Genomic DNA, 12,770 nt, shown 5'->3' on the forward strand with positions numbered 1-12,770 from the left:
CTTTCGTAGAGACTTTTTCGTCAAATCGTCATCGTGATAGATTATTATTATATTTATTGCGAAATCGTACAATTTATTTTTGGTATAATTTTTGATAAAAACCAAAGCTTCCAATTGCTCATGTTTACAGATGTATTATTTGCGTTTAAATAAGCTTTACATATGAATACGTGCAATCACATATATATAGTTATTGAAATAAATATCATAATATTTGACTAAGTGTATCAATATTATAATAATGAAATTTAGTGAAATGACTAAACGAATGCATATGACGAGCATGTTTTAAAGCATCAATGTACGTCTTCTAATTTTTTTTTAGTTAATTTAATAAGGCTTAATTTGACAAAAATTCTTTTCAAACTGAGAACTATCGATTTTTTCTTTCTCTCCCCCTCCCCACACACATATTTTAAGCAATTAAATATTAAAAAATTTTAAAAACTAATTATTTCTAGTAGTTAGTAATTGTTATATTATGTATAATAATAAAAAATATGAAAAAGTATATTACTAATATGGTCAAACTGTATATAGAGCGTTCTATTTTTATCAAATTTTAGCGAATTATTTGTTAAATTCGCAACAAAAATGTTAATTAAAGTGTAGTACAGCTGAAATAAAACACTCAATATATTAGAATAAATTACATAAATCACTGGATTGACAGCAGCATTTATAATTTAAATGAGTTCAGTGATGCCACTAAATCAATTATCCAATTAATTTATATTGTTCTACCGATATTGTCGCTATTCTATCATTAATTACCGAAAATCCGCATACTATAAATTAAAAATATGAAGATTGATTAAATATTAAATGAATTAATAATATCATCTCTTGGCTTTTCTACCTTTAATAAATTTCAGTTTTACTATCTGTCTCAAATGTTGAAAATAATAATTTTGCATAAAATTTTCACTATAGGACCTTTATATTCAGATACGTTTAGATGATTAGAAAAAATGTGATATATAAAATATGTGATATATAAAAATATAAAATAAATTTGCCAGTAAAAAAATATTTAAAATCAATTAAATTGAGGATCTCTCGCGCGTATTGATGAAAGTATTTCCCCGCATCTCTTTGAAACGATCTTCCCTGGTGCGTAATGGCAGATAAAAAATCGAGCAGTCGCACGCAGGCAAATTATCCTTCTTATTAATGAGCCATATCCAACCATAGTAAGTAGAAAACGAATGCGGCATACGCGGACGACAATGAGAGCTGTCGAAAACAGGTCAGATTATTTATGGGTTTTTTTTCTCGCCTAACCACATTTTCAAGCCTTGCCACTATCCCGCGCTGCTTTTAAGCTACGGGAGAATCGTGGTATCCAACCAGCAGGCGTGCAAAAAGGAATGCTCTCGCTTGTGGTTTCTTCCAAGTTTCTTGCGTATTCGATGGTATTTGTCGTCTTAGATTAACCACGTATATTTTCGGTCGATGCGCAAAGAGAGAAATTTATTATTATCCTAGAATTAGAATATCGAGCATCTTTTGTGATAATTAAAATCGCAACATAATCAATATTAGAATAATAATTATTAGCTTCAATAGAATAATAATTGAAGAAAATTATACTACCATTTTTTGTGAACAAATTATTTATAAAATAATGCACGTTTTCATCGAAAAGTTTTTTTGATTATTTATTATTATTGATGTCATATGTACGATAGTAGTTGCATATAGTCATGCATGTGTGTGTGTGTGTGTGTGTGTGCAAGAGAATTTTTTGCTTATCCACAGTCAACAATAATAGAATGTGCTCCGACATAATATAGGGCCGCAAAACACACTCTCTGCCCATACTATTGAATATGTCTCGAATGTTTCGAGAGAAGAGAGAGAGAGGGAGAGAGAGAGAGAGAGAGAGAGAAGAGGGAAAGAGAAGAGAGTGCTTGAATTTTTTTTTTCAGTAAATATCCATACAAATTCCTGTCAAAACATCGACGTGAGATAAATTTTAGTGCGAAAAAGCGTTTGTCGAAACAAGAATGGTGTAGAATTATCGAAAGAGTGGCAATTAAAAATAAAATAAATGAAACACAATGATATCATTGAGAAAATTGATGAAAAAAGGAATAATGAGAGTTATTTATGCAAGATTAATGAATTCTGTTTGATATACTTCAACATAAATGAAACATGAGAATACGTATATGTGAAAATGTATACCCTTTTTCAGTTTTTCAATTTTCTGAATTATTTTTAAATGTAAATTGTTTAACGAAAACTTAAATCATTAACACGTACAATTTTGTAAAATACTAGGTAAATAACCGCGATCATTTAGTATTTTCTTTTCGTACTTACAATAATTTTAGCTCCTTAATATTTCATTTTTATGAATTATAATTGGTTAAATTAGCGTCATTTCCTTGAAAATGTAAAATCGACTATTAGAATTACGAGCGAATAATTTACTGATGATTATATAGCACGATGCTAATCAATAGTCGCGACAAATGAGTGGTTAAATGTAATAATCGCATTGATGTTAATTACCCGCGTAATTATTTCTCGTTACAATAACCGCTCGTATAGCGAATATCGATCATATGCATATTCGCGTGGATGTCTCATAGTTTTCCAGTGAAAAGCTTTCGCTTCGTCGTCACGTGTGAAACACCCGCAGTTAAACAGCACTTTGACATAATTGCTTATTGCGAAAGTGTCGTAAGCAGGTGGGTTAACCCGATCGTTATTGTACTCGAGTAAGCCATGTCGATAAGGCTTACTGCCTTCAAAGACATAAAGGTAAAAGCTAATTATATCGGTTAATTGGTTTAACTCGGTATATCGACACGTGCTCGACTTTTAATCCGCAAACAGTAGAGAATTTTTCGTAATGCAAGCTTGAATACGAGATGTCGATTTTCCCTTTAAATTTTCGATTATTTTATATCGTAAAGATAGTAAAGACAGTAAAATCAGATAGAGTAGGGACACTAAAGATTGCAACATAATATTTCAAATTGTGTGCAAAGTTTCAATAGTTAAAATGAGAAATAACGTTCTTGGCAATCGTGCAAATTTTGCAAATTAAAAATCATGTTGAACGTTATCCTTGTAAAATATTTCGAAATTTACCAATATAAATGTAATACACATTCGAATCATGGTCGGAATAAAAAGCTAAGTTTAATGTTTATGCAGTTTATATTTTGAGTTATTTTATTACTTGAATATTCCACATTTCTCTCTAATTGCAGTTGTTTAAACATGAATTTTATTTACCTTGATACAGGAATATACGATGAGAGGAGAGACGAAAATCAGACCGTCACATTTACCGTTAAATGTTGAATGTGAATAAGCGACTTTGTGAATAAGCGTCTAAACTTACGCAAATCGCACACGAGGAATTGAAAGTCACCACACAGACCCGATTCCAAGTGTGAACGTATATATATACGTACATGTATGTGTGTGTGCACGAGTGTAAACTCAGGTACGTGTAAGTATATAGATGCGCGCGTACGCGCGGTACGTGAAGAAAATTCCCATTGGTCCCGGCAAATCGATTCGGAGTACAATTTGGCAAGGAAATCGGATTTCCAATAACGATGCGACGCTGATTATCATGCGATTGCCACCTTACCGATCTGTGCGCGGGAACGAAGCGTAGGAGGCGGATGCTAGAGACGCCCAGGAGTATTTCCAGTCAGTCGGAATTGCTGCCGTCGCGCGATTCTTCGCTGGAACCTCGTAAAATATTTTCAAGAGACTTTTCTGATTGCCGTCATCGTTTCGTTATTACGAACGAATTATCGCTTTGCAGTATCAAACGAACCGGGCTTTGCAATCGAGTGATCGACGGGATATATTTCGATTTTATTTTTTTTTTTTTTTACATCCGTTGATTTTAATAAATTGATATTCTCTAATAATAAAATAAAATAAAATATATCTATGAGAAAGTGTGAGAGTAGCTCTGCTCGTTTTACGAATTCATATTTTTTTTAAGAAACAATTATGTGTATTTTTAGCAATTGATTTCTCTTATTATTTTGGGCAGAAAAGTATTTAAGCAAGATAATCGAAAAATGAACATTTTACGAGATATTTCATAGTTTATCTAAAAAATATGTCGAATTAAGATATAAAATCTCGTAAACTGTTCAATTTTTGGCTATTATATCGTCTTAACGTTGAATGTTTTGAGGAATCGATTTGTGTAAAAAAGTTTTCATGATTTTCCATGAAATGATCTTATGATCTTAAAAAATAACTTTGGTTAAAATTAAAGATCATCAACTTTTTTCTCTCCCAAAATTATAAATTTTTTCTAAAACAGTTTTTTATACGACGTCAATTTCCGGAGAAAGCATTTCGTAACACTTTATGTGAGACAGCCTGTACATATATAAAGCATATATGTATGCTTTAATACTTGCTTCCGTGTTTCCTTACTTTTCCTTACTTCCAGTGAACGACTGTCAACCGAATTAAGAACCTATACCACTCATTTAAACTCCGAGGGCACGATAGAACGATCGCACGAGAGTTCAAAGCCGGAAGTCTGCTTGGATAAATGCGCGCTCGGATAGGTAAAAATACACCTCAAAGTCTGCGCACGGAAGGGACTGATCGAGAACATCTGGGCCGAGGGATCGATTTTTAAGAATGGCATACGGAAATATTGGTTCGGGTAACGACTTCCGTTCTCCGTGTTTACGCCCCGGCAGTCAAGGGTTAAGGCGCCTCGAGAGACAGGTTTCTTCCGTACGAGAAGAAGAGATAAGATGAGAAGAGCACGAGAGCGAGAGAAGAAAAAGAGCAAGGCATGTGATACGTGCGGCGAGACGTATAAATGCGGAAAAATATCTCTTTCTGCCTTTTCTTTTTAATTTTCTCTCTCTCTTTCTCTTTCTTTTTCTTCCCATTGTCGAGCAATATTTCATTCATAACGCGTTGTACAGGATGTTGCAAAAAAACCGCTCAATTTCGACATAAAACCGCCGTTTTTTTTTATTTATTTATAACCTGCCAAAGAAAGATCTCAGATAAGTAGCAGCAAAATGGGAAAATTTTATCCTTTACTTAATTTTAAAAATCTTCATCGAAAGATCGATTATACCGATATGTGGAATGTCATAAATTACAAAGCTGTTATGCTCAAACAAATGTAAAAGAAGATCGGTAAAATTACAATCGCGAGATTTATCGAGCAAATTCTGAAAAATGAAGTTGAGGCTACGGAGTATTTTCTAATTGAGTTGACGCTGTTGGCAATGATTCTCATGACTCTGTTCCAATAATATTTTTTTATGAAAATCTACATGATCAAGATATGTCATGCAATAATAAAAAAACAAAGATTCATTTCATTAACGACTCGTTTCCTGCGCTGCTCATTAACATTGGATGCTGTGAAATCGTCAAGTCATTTTATTTTTTATGAATTTAATGCGTTTCCTTTTATTCAAACCAACGTGTAATATTCTTATTACGTTAATTCATTTTCATTGCGTACCGCGAAGTTTAATCTATAAAGTAGTCATACCAAACGTAATCACTAATTTCGAGAGTATAATAATTATGAAACGATATGTCAACACGTTTATTAGTTAGCTTTGTAAATTGTAAATACGATCATATGAGAACTGCTATGACGTTAATTTAGCTAACACGAAATAATCTGTTGCGACAGTCAAAATCAGAAACTAATTAATTTTATTAGATATATGATTTATATTAGATATATAAGTTATATCGACATATATCGAGATGTGCGAAAATATCTCTCTATTAATATGATTAATCGACCAACAAGAATCGCTCTTTTATCGCGATATATTTAGACTGACTCAACATTATTATTTGAACCGATATAGGACTCTTTTTACATCGACAGCCGGAAATTAACTGTCAACTAATATAATAAAAATATGAAATAAAACTATAAACTGCGAGGAAGAAAGTGACCGATTTAAAATAACAATGGCGTATCGTCGAGTTTGCGATACGAGTTCTCTCTCTCTCTTTGAGAGAGACATTTAGCTTAGTCGCGATAAATAGATTTTCGAACATCGGTAACAAAACGTCGGCTTTAGCGGGCTAAGCCGTTACACTCTTTTCGATACTTCCTATACATGCGCCGTTGCATTCTGCAACTTTACTGCGCCGCGCACTGCCGTGACGTGGCTATAAATAACGCCGAAATAGCGTGTCCAACGTCCGACCAATAAATCTACATATAACCCCGGAGGATAAAATAAAGTTATGGGCACGCTTCATACACTGATACAAACCGATAGTTTATCCTGCTTTGACTGCTGCAAGTAGTCACCTCGCCCTTCGGCTTCACCCTCCGGCTTCACCCTCTTTAGTTCTGCCTTTCGGAAACTCGGCACCCCCTTTTCATACTCTTTCCACTTGCCGCACCCTCCTCCCCTCTCTCTCTCTCTCCCTCGCACGGATTCACGCACGCCATCCTGGTTTGTTGCTCCTGCCTCCCGCCCTCCGTCCTTTTCGCGGTGCGTCATGCATCCGCTATACGAAAATGCATTATTACGTTGACACGTACACAAACTCGATTCCGCGAGAGCCCAGACACGTAACTTCGTGATACATGATCCGCGAAGTCTGAAGTAGATGTGGGCGTGTAACGCGTATACAGGATGTACCAAGAAACGTATCTAACACGAGCGGGAGTTCAGCTTCGGAGGAATTTCGGAATCTATTTAGGAAACATTTGATCAAAGAGAGAAAGAGGGAGAGAGAGGAAGAGAAACAAGATTCCGTCTTTAAGGAATTTCTAATTTTCGATATTAAATATCTTGATTTACAGCTCCATTGAGAATCTAGAATTATGAAATAGTTTCGTCGATATATACATCCAATTAATAATTATACTCTTCTCATTTGATCGATAATGTCAATATATTAAAGGATTTGTCAAAACTAAAAAATCTAAAAAAATATAATACATATATTCTTCCTTTTTATAAAATATCGTATGTAAATATTATCATGCACATACGCAAACATATCGAGGCGAAATATAAAGTAGGCAAATACAATATTGCATTATAAAGGGTTCGATAAAAAATTTATCAAATTATATAAAACACGCAAATCTCTGACAACAAATATTTACAATACGCGCTCGTCGACAATTAGATTTAAGATTTCTTTCCAATCTCTGTTAAAGAGCTACTGGCTAAAATTACCATATTCAACAAACGGTTAAGGTTTCATTTTAGACCGCAAAAATAATTCTGCTTTTCCAAGGAAAATGCATATATATCTGGGAAAAGTAAGAACGACACTAGCAGCGACAACGTTTCAGTTTCCTACCCGATGCCCAAGCTTGCCAGCGTTTCGCCGAGCACTAAACAAGGTCGCCGTAATTAAATTTTTGTCCACCTCGTTTTTTCTTCCTTTATTTGCTCTAGAAAAAGAAAAGGAAGGAGATAGATAGAGAAAGGGAGAGAGAGGGAGAACGAGCTAGATGCAATTAGTGTCGTTATAAAACTACAGGGCGTCTCCTATGCTGGAATGCCAGTGCGGCTACTTATACGGGCTGTTGAAATAAACGTGTTTCTTGCAAATTTAACGTTGATTTCCGCGGCGCATTCTAAAAATCTCCCAGTATCCGTGCTCATGTTTTCGAAATACCACTGAGCAAGAAATAGAGAAAGCGCGGATGCATAAAAAACAAATAAATAATAAACGTGAAGGATGCGCGATACAAAGGACTGAATAAATTGCGGAATAAAATATGAAACAGATCTATACCTGTTACCTTTTAATATCTCCAATATATATAACGAAACTAAAAAGCGTAAGTCGCGGTACGTTATTGATCTAAATAGTGAACATTGTGAAAAATTGTGTGATATGTTTTTCAACCTGAAAAACTGACAGCAGGCTCTATATATATTGTTAATAAATTTAATATTGATATACTTTAACTTATTGCAGAAATATCGTGTTGAAGCGAATAAAATAGAAACGAATAAAATGAAACATACAACAAGAAAACGCTTGTGTAATATCGTAAAACGAGCCTGCTGGTTCCCTTTCTTTATTTTTCTCTTTGGATCGCAAAGTAATAATACTTATTGAAACGTATCTACCTATTATCAACTACTGCACGTTATTTCTGAAAAGCGAATTTTGTTAAAGGGAGCGCTTCTCTCATGTCGAGAAGCCAATGTTACTGGTTACGTAAACTATTGAAATATATATGTGCTTCTTTCAAATGTGAAAAATTGATTTCTTTTTCCAATCTATTATATTTCGCTAAATTGCTAACAAACGCAAAAAATCAAGAAGAAATCAAATGTCAGGTGTAAGTTTCATAAAGAAATGAATTATGTTATGAACTATGAATTGCATTTTTTAAGAGTAAAATATGATTAAGAAATTAATTCTTTCTTTCCTTCTCGTAAAATAATAACATCTTACTAATTACACATACCTCATGTTATTGTTGCAAATTAAAAACATCTCACTAATTACATCATGTTACTATTGCAAAATAAATATTTTTAAAAGACTGTCTCCTATAAATAAATATGTAGAATAAAGAAATATGTAGAAAATTTCCAATTCTTAATTTGAATTTTAATTCTTTCTTTGAACAATATCAAGGAAAATATAATTCGTAAATTTAATTTGTCCAACATTTTTGAGATAATATAATTAAATATATTATTTTCTAGACACGATTGTAGAAATATGCATAAATTCAATCATTATTCCTTGACGAGAGATTATTTACAGTTAAATAGATTAAAATGCACGTCGCATCCAGCAAAGATCTATACTACTCATTTACGTACACTGTCTGAGTAAACATGTTGTTTACAAATTTAACGTTGACCTTTCTCTCCAGAATACAGTCCAAAACCTCGCAGCCTCGAGCTTTGCTCCTGAGTCGCCTCCGGATACGCGATAAAAGAGGCAAAGTCACGCACCGGAAGCAAATAAATAAAGGAAAAAAAAACATACGGATAACAAGTGGAATAAATTGCACCATTGTAAAATATGCTCGGGTGGAGCGCGAGTCTGCATTTTTGCTTCTTATCAAGAGACGTGACAACCGAAACTATCTGCATGTTATCGATTATGCTGCATCGATAGGGCGAAGTGTGAACGTCGCGAGCGTTTCAATAGCGCGGCCGGGTTATACTTCGCGTTTACCGCGAAGACAAAAGGGCGTTCTAGCTTTCTCAGCATCGTCGAAAGGAGAAAACAGAATTTCTCCTTAGATTCCCGCAAGCGTTACGACGTTATTGTTCGGAGGAGCGGCTTCGCCGAGTGAATGCGCGTGTTACGTTACCGGTTATTGATGAAAGTTTTCGCGACTGTGACGCGTAACGTTATTAGCGCGATTGTATACGGCGCGTAAGTTCGCGCCCTGCATCGATCGCCGTTGTTACAGGTGGAGGAAGAGAATACTCGCGTATTCCTCCCGGCGTAAATGTGGAGCGCGTATGAATTTGGTCGCACGTGGCAGTCGCCAAAATCAACAATGAGCGATAAAGCGCCGGGTCCACTCGCAGACAATCTGCGAATAATTACGCTTGTCCGCCAGCAGAACGAGATATTCCGTTATTCACGTTACCGGTCGTAATTAACCCAGTAGTCCTCGCGTTCCCCGATTTCGCGCATTCTATACTCGCGTTCTACACTAAATAAATGTGTTGTAGGTACAACGGAGTACAACGGAGGAAAATTGCTTTTGTGATGGGAACAACGAAAATGAATTACTAATTGACAAACTGAGAGTAAATACAGCGCAATTAGACTTTTCAGGGATGTGTGCGCGCACTTCGAAATAAGATTAAAATATTCAATCTCCCTTGTCGATCCGCACGCTGCATAAGTGAGTGAAATAGTGTGCATTATTTTCGCAATTTATTACGGTATACACTCGGAATGAAATAAATAAATAAATGCTACAAAAATAATAACACAAGAAATCTGAGTTTAATTCAGAAATTTACCTTTCGTCAAAAGGAATGAAATTATCATTACTGAATCTGTCAAACGTATATTTATAACGAGATTTCAGATATTCTTAACGAGTTGCGAAGCTGTAAAGAAAAGAAATAGCCTTCTTCTGCAAAGAGATCTTCAATATGAGCAGATTATTTATTTATAACTGTCGACTTTCTTTGTGAGAACCAAATCTCGCTTATTACAAGACAATTATATTCAATGTGAAAAAAAAATCAAAGGTTAATATGCTGCGATTTTTCGCATCGTTAATGGTAAGTAATTTTATGTAATAATTACTCTCTAAAAGTGAATCAGTGTATTATCACTGTAATCAGTGCTGTACTTATAACTGTTTGTAATCAGTGAGTATTTACTGTTTTTCAGTGATAATACACTGATTCAGTCTAGTGAAAGTAGTATATATACTACTTTCACTACTGAATCAGTGTATTATCACTGAAAAACAGTAAATACTCACTGATTACAAACAGTTATAAGTACAGCACTGATTACAGTGATAATACACTGATTCACTTTTAGAGAGTACTTTTTAAAGAGAAATAAATTTACACAATTGTTGTTTTTCTCTCTCCTGTTCTTTTTATTTAAAATTCCAAAAATGCGAATAAAATGTGTTATTTACCTTTTTACATTCAAACAAAATTAATTATTTCAATATATCGCTTATTTATATTAATAATTAAATTGATTTATATATAAAAATCGCTTTGTTAATTATTAAAAAACAAAACAAAAAACATAAACAATAATCCAGAAATGACAGCTAATCGACAGCTGTTACTATAGTTTCCTTTCCTCGTGTAAATCCAACGTTACGCTTAATAATAAAATCTTTGGCATAATACCAAATCTGATTCCACGCGTCGTCAACGTAATTATCATGAATTTACCAAATGAGTTATTAAATTCGACTGCAATTTATATTACGTTATATCGATATTACGTGACATGACATTTTCAATAACTTCTGCATATCGTAACAATACTTGCACAGTTGTACTTATTATTTACGTGATAAAAATCGAAATAAAATGTTTATATATATTATGTTTCAATTATTTAATGAAATATGCATCAATAATTATTAATTGTATCTGTTTCATAACGCTTTAGTTTTATTTGAATATCTTTTCATTTTATTTATTCGTATTTATCGATAACTTAACTTTATTTTATTTTACTTGAAACAAAATGAAGTACCACGAGTTCAATTTATAAATGTTTATCATAAAAGAAAGTGTATAATTATGTTATAAATTATTCCAGAATTTGATTGGTTTTTGTATATAAATATTAAGATATGTATTTACCATTTTGAGAGAAGAGAGAGAGAGAGAAGAGAGAGGAGGAAATAATTTTTAATAAATCTTGACATCTCACGTACGCGAAACGAGAGATTTGACGTGATAAGTAGCGAGAACCTCTATGCGTTGTTATTCTTTAAAACGTTTGTTATTCTTTAAAACGCGATTGCAAAGTACTACGAAAAAGCTTAATTAATTGAGTGACTAATAATTAATTTCTGAAGTATGAGCAAAACATTCGGCATGCTGGCAAACTGTTTGGCGCTCGATGTTTGCTTTTCTCTTCACTCCTCTTTTCGCCGAGGGAATAAAGGATGCAATATAAATATAATTTCTCAATTATAAAATAAAGTACAAATTACATTATATTACAAAAAAGCTACAATATAGCTATCTCACGAGTACACTTTGATGTTAGTGGGAAGATTCTGTATACGGAAGATTTATTGTGAAAGAGAAGCTAAGTATCCAAAACATTGAATTGCCACAAGTCGCAAATGGCTCTTAATGCATTTGATGCAATGAACGCATACTAAATAGTGCGTCGGTTTTCAGCATACCATAATTAGTTTCTCGCGTCTTTCCGCAATATATCTCGATTTCGACTTAGAATTGTCACCGAGAATCGTACTTCCGATGCCGATGAAATTAAATATTACTATCGCTACTATTTCACCTTGTTGACTCGAAGTACATTCGTCGTGCAAAACAGCACATTGCTTTGCGATCGTGAAATTCGAAAGTGTCGCACGCGTCCAAGCGTGATAAAATCTTAAAATATATATATTAGAACGAATTAATCCAAATAATTTTTGTTAATAACTGTTGTTTAGAAATTTATATATAAAAATTCTTTAAATATATATTATACGCATGTATATCATAAATATAAATTAAAGGAAAATAAAAAACTCTTCTTTTATTTCAAATTTCATCTATTTCTCTTATTTAATAAAAAACTCGTTAATAATTTTGTCAATTGTACTGTAATGATAAGAATTTATTCTTATTACACATATCAATTTTATTCTAATTATTTATAACCCATTTATATCGTACATATCAACGCATCAGAAAATTTTGTATTAATTGATGTAAAGTTATCAAGATGTCAAGATACCAATTAATACCAAGTTATCAATTAATTGAATTATATATAATATAAACATTTAATTAATTTTATTGTATTATAAATCACATTTTAAAACAAATAATATATTATATATTATTATAAAAATGTTAGTCAACCACAATGTTAATGAATAACTTAATATTTTATTAAGTAAAGAAAAATTATATTAAAATAAAAATTAAAATAAAGAGAAATTATATAAAAAAGCAGATAATAATTAGTTGGTAATAGAAGGAATTTCTCTTCGTCATTGATCTCTGATAGAAATTGAGATTAAAATTAGCTGATGTAGCTAGAATAAATGCGGCTATGATCAATGAAAGATAGTCCAATATTGGAAAAAT

The 12,770-nt window shown here is 32.9% G+C and overlaps 1 protein-coding gene and 1 long non-coding RNA gene across 3 annotated transcripts in view; both read right to left on the reverse strand.

Moving 5' to 3' along the window:
* Nucleotides 1-12,770, reverse strand: part of Kl-3 (dynein heavy chain 8, axonemal kl-3) — a 207,218-nt gene that overhangs the window by 115,699 nt on the left and 78,749 nt on the right. The gene's annotated exons all lie outside the window — the stretch shown is intronic.
* Nucleotides 6,987-9,055, reverse strand: LOC145959256 (uncharacterized). The gene is made up of 3 exons (XR_014434956.1): nt 8,808-9,055; nt 8,444-8,528; nt 6,987-7,411 (listed from the first exon to the last, which is right to left on the reverse strand). It is a non-coding gene; the product is annotated as an uncharacterized LOC145959256 (long non-coding RNA).

This window comes from Camponotus vicinus, unplaced genomic scaffold (genome assembly GCF_025532165.1).
Source record: "Camponotus vicinus isolate PSW18456_S1 unplaced genomic scaffold, iyCamVici1.0 SCAF_1, whole genome shotgun sequence".
In the NCBI taxonomy this organism is placed as follows: Eukaryota; Metazoa; Arthropoda; class Insecta; order Hymenoptera; family Formicidae; genus Camponotus; species Camponotus vicinus.